This window comes from Halyomorpha halys, unplaced genomic scaffold, assembly GCF_000696795.3.
Source record: "Halyomorpha halys isolate HHAL.00 unplaced genomic scaffold, Hhal_1.1 Scaffold1847.1, whole genome shotgun sequence".
NCBI lineage: Eukaryota > Metazoa > Arthropoda > Insecta > Hemiptera > Pentatomidae > Halyomorpha > Halyomorpha halys.
The window spans coordinates 1-5,102 of record NW_027112974.1 but is presented as its reverse complement, the minus strand read 5'-3'; positions in this window follow the sequence as shown (position 1 = coordinate 5,102).

Below are 5,102 nucleotides of genomic sequence, written 5' to 3'. Positions count from 1 at the left end.
ATTTTTTACAATTTCAAGTTCTATCGGGCTTAAAAAAACACCCTATACCTACCTTAAATAGCTATTGTCACACCCCAGATCTTATACCTACCTTAAATAGCTACTGATACATCCTAGACCATATACCTACCTTAAATAGCTATTGTTACACACCAGATCTTATACCTACCTTAAATAGCTACTGACACACCCTAGACCATATACCTACCTTAAAGATATATTGTCACACCCCAGAGCATATACTGATCTATGCTTTGAAGAGAATATATAAAAATTATTATTTTCGTACATATTAGTGTGTGCTGCTTCTTTTATTATATTTGCATACAGCTAATTGAAAACAAAAAATTATTTAAATGCTGCTTTCATCGTTTTATTTTATTAAGAGAGATAAGAACAACAATGAGTTTGCTCATAGGGATTTGCATTTAATTATAGGGAAGCTGAAAAGAGGAAAGAGGGAGCATCCTGCCTCATAGCATAATAACACGGATAGTCTTTTGCTATTAATTATATAATATATCCCTCTCCTTTAGATGTTCCTCAAATTGTTCCCGGTGCATTTTAAATTGCAATGTGGTTCTGAGCATTTCAACAATGCAGCTAATGATATGGTATTACAAATGTATGTTTATTAATGATAGTTCAGAAGTTTTAAAAAGATGTAAGGTCCAAACATGGATATTACAAATGTATAACCATTAATGATAGTTTAGAAGTTTTAAAAAAACCTAAAGTCCTAACTTAGATATTTTAAATATATGTTCATTAATGATGGTTTAGAAATTTTACAAAGATCTAAGTCCAACTCGGATATTACAAATGTCTGGCCGTTAATAATAGTGTAGAAGTTTTAAAAAGATCTAAAGTCCAACTTGGATATTACAAATGTATGTTTATTGAAAGGTGTATTCGTTTTCCTTATTTTCTATAAAATTAATTTAGCAACTATGGAAAACTGATTTTTCAAACGTAAATCATCAGATTCTGTTTAATCTATTACCAATTTTTTTTCTCGTTTCTTTTCAATTTTTCACATTAAATTATAACATTTTTAAACATACATATAAAAATAGAATTCTTTATTTTACTAACAGTTCATCTCTATCAATGTACTTTCAAATCATTGTAATATGTATTTTAGAATCGATATGATTATAATTCTTATTATTATTGTTAATAATAACTATCTTCAATACGTTTCGGTGGTCAAATCAATTTAAGGAGAGCCAAACTAAAATTTTCCCTCATTTAATAAAGAGATGTGAAGGATTATATTGTTCTCTCTGATATCACCCCATTGATGTTTTCCTTTTGGTATTTATTGCAACCAACTGATTGAGACCAGCTCATAGCTCAAACTAATACTCATTATATCATCATTGTTATCAAAAAGCATTTGGTCGGCCATAATAATCTTAACATTCACTTTTTTCTCAGTTTAATGACGACAAATTAAGGAATTCCCTGATACTCACTTTGATAGCGACAAATTCGAAAACTGAAAAAATATCGAACACTTTGGATGAAAGAATATTTATTATTGAATAAAAGAAGTGCTTAAGTTCAATTTTACCTTTTAAAAATCAAATTGTTATCTGTCATACTATTTAAAAATATATTTATCAATTGCATATCCTATACATTATCGTCCCTAACATTTACCCGCTATATATTTATCGTCCCTAACATATACCCGCAATATATTTATCTTCCCTAAAATATACCCGCTACATGTTATCCTCCCTATAATATATGAACTATATATTATCCTCCCTAACATATACCAACTAGATATTTATGGTCCCTAACATATACCCGCTATATGTTTTTCTCCCTAACATATACCCGCTATATGTTATCCTCCCTATAATATATTCCCTATATATTATCCTCCCTAACATATATCAATTATATATTATCCCCTCTAACATGTACCCGCTATATATTTATCGTCCCTAGCATATACCCACTATATATTTATCTTCCCTAATATGTACTCGCTATATGGTATCCTCCCTATAATATATCCGCTATATATTTATCGTCCCTAACATATACTCGCTATATGTTTTTCTCCCTAACATACCCGCTACATGTTATCTTCCCTATAATATATCCGCTATATATTATCCTGCCTAACATATACCCATGAAATGTATGAGAGGCACCAGCCGGAATTTTGAACCTAAAGTAAATTCTTTTGTCGGCATGTCGGACCTGATAAAGGGTCATACCAAAGGAACCACAATAGGTCATTGACCCTAGGCGGCAATACATTAGAAGTAATATATAGATACCAGGTGTGGCCGGGTCCACGCAACCCCCCCCCCAGGGGGCTGTTAACCGCGTACGTAGGGATACCTAGGTAGGCTTTATCTCCAAGGCCAAGGCGTTGATCACTGTCAAAGAAGGAAAGCCGCCTTAATTAGAAAATATAAGGTAGAAATAACTACGATTAGGACCGAAAGGCCAATGACTTGCCTACCTCCTCTGAAGAATAAGTAAAAGAAAGTGGGTGCGTAAAAGGACCAAATCGAAGAAAGAAGATCGAAAGCGGGGAGGAATTAAAAGTAGAGGGAAGAAAAAGAACAGTTTAAATGCAGTTTAAGAGAGTTAAGAGGGAGTAGAAGAAGAACTGAGGGCCTTCGAGGAACTGCCGATGAGTTGAGGGCAGTCGAAGAGGAGTCTTGAGAGAAACAGGAGTCGAAGATCAGTTGGAGGGAGTAGGCGGAGGTCACACATCATAGGGATTCAGCAGAGAACGCCGGCAGGCTGTGGAATGATGCGAGACCAGAGATCCGCTACGCCACTACTGCCAAGATTGATAGGCGCACCAAAATTAGTAAGACCTTTTCCATTCTAATTTGAATAGCAATAACAGAATTGATAAACTTAGAGTCAGTATAAATAACAAAGATCCCAACTGGTACTTCTCAAGTCATAAGATAATAATTAATGTATAAGGAAATAGATCTACTATGCTCTCTCATAATATTATTCTTGCTAATGGATATTATATATGATTGTAAATATAAATTATACATCAAAGACTTCACTTTATAATTAAGGATCCCTGCATGCCACCTCATAACAATAATAGCTTAGTAAATCGGTAAATACGATACCATTGAACTCCAATGATTAATTATAAATATTCATATCTAGCATACCATAGAAAGGGGGTCTATGGTATCTAGTGTTTGAGTTAAATATATTGCTTAAAGTCGGTTCCCATCAAGAACCGATAGAGATACACAATACGAATACATTAAACACATAATATAAATATAAAGATATATAATTATAAATATATGAATAAATTAAATATAAATGTTTACGTGGAACCCCTGGTCGTTCTTAAAATCGCTGAAGCCCCGTACACGGCACCCACTATATATTATCCCCCTAACATATACCAGCTATATATTTATCATACCTAACATATACCAGCTATATATTTATCATCCCTAACATATATCCGCTATATATTATCCTCCCTAACATATACCAACTATATATTATCGTCCCTAACATATACACGCTATATATTTATCGTCCCTAACATATACACGCTATATATTTATCGTCCCTAACATATACACGCTATATATTATCCTCCCTAACATATACACGCTATATATTTATCGTCCCTAACATATACTCGCTATATATTTATCTTCCCTAACATATACCCGCTACATATTATCCTCCCTAACATATATCCATTCTCAAATCATCCTGTTGTCTTTTTTACTATAACTACTAGTCGGTACCGGTATAATTAGTCACTTTATATATCTCTTAAAAATTAATTAGGTTATGTATTTTCTGTAACTTTTGAGTCTAGGACGTCCATGACTGGGTGAAGATGATGACGTTCCCTCAGCCTAACAAAAACACTTGTTCTTCCTTGTTGAAGCGCAATTAATGCCGAACATTAAAATAATAATTATCGCTTGTTATTTGAAAATTAATAGCAAGGCCAGTTAATAAATATAATATCGGCGTTATCCCTTCTTGGTTAGCGCTATGCCAATTACAGTAGATCCTATCCCCCGTCTAGAACAATTAAACTGTTTATTTTCATTTTCATCTGGCACATTTTTCCTCATGAGATAATTCCCGCGTTATGGCCGAAAGATTATACATCTGATATTACCTTCATAAAGCTACACTATTTTATGAAAACAGTCTTTTGTTTTTTTTGCACTCTTAAATTAATTTACTTTCAGTAAAATATTTCATTTTTCACTAAACATGTCATCTTAATATTTTAAAAATGTCGATTACATTGAGCTGGATGCAGAGAATATATCAAATATCTAATATCTATAATATCTCTCATATCGCAAATAGTACAGGAGTATTTGTTTATCTTCAGAATTAATTATAAAATTGATTGAGGGAACTTTTTTTCGTGAATTGGGAACTTTTTATTTGTTTAAAGACTCCGTTCCTAGTCATTTCTAACATACGGTTATCTAGGGGTAGCCAACCTTTTCTAACTAACGTTGGGGTCAAGCTTTTATTATCTGGGACCGCCGCAGCAATGAAAAAAGTCGGGCCTGAATTGAGGGAACTGCACTCGATAAGTAGAAGATTGGGTCGAATTAAACAGGTGTTTATGTATATTTGGTTTAGTAACGAACGAATCCCTGTTTTATTTGGAGGGGCGTATGTAGCCGAGGGAGTTAAGCCGTCGGTTGACAGAACTGCATCCTGCATTCTGCCTCGGTTCGAATCCGGCATGGTGGGGGGGATGAAAACTTGGCCCCTTATCATGGTTAGAATAGGTTGGTTACCTCTAGGTCAGAGTTGTCCAACTACATGGCTTGCGGTCCGCTATGCCGTATATATATAAAGAAACTTACACAAAATACACTGGTTTATAAGTTAGTTATATTAATATTGTAATTTATAGTTCCCAAGGGAATCTGTATATTTATACTACCTGTATTTCTCAATACATACGTGCCATCTGAAGCCACTGAACTTGAGAAGAAGATTGAACTTGATCCAGAATTTTCAGTTTAATTTTTTTTTAAAACCAGATCGGCCTGGTGGGCCTCACATGGTTGATATACCCGTTACATTTGATA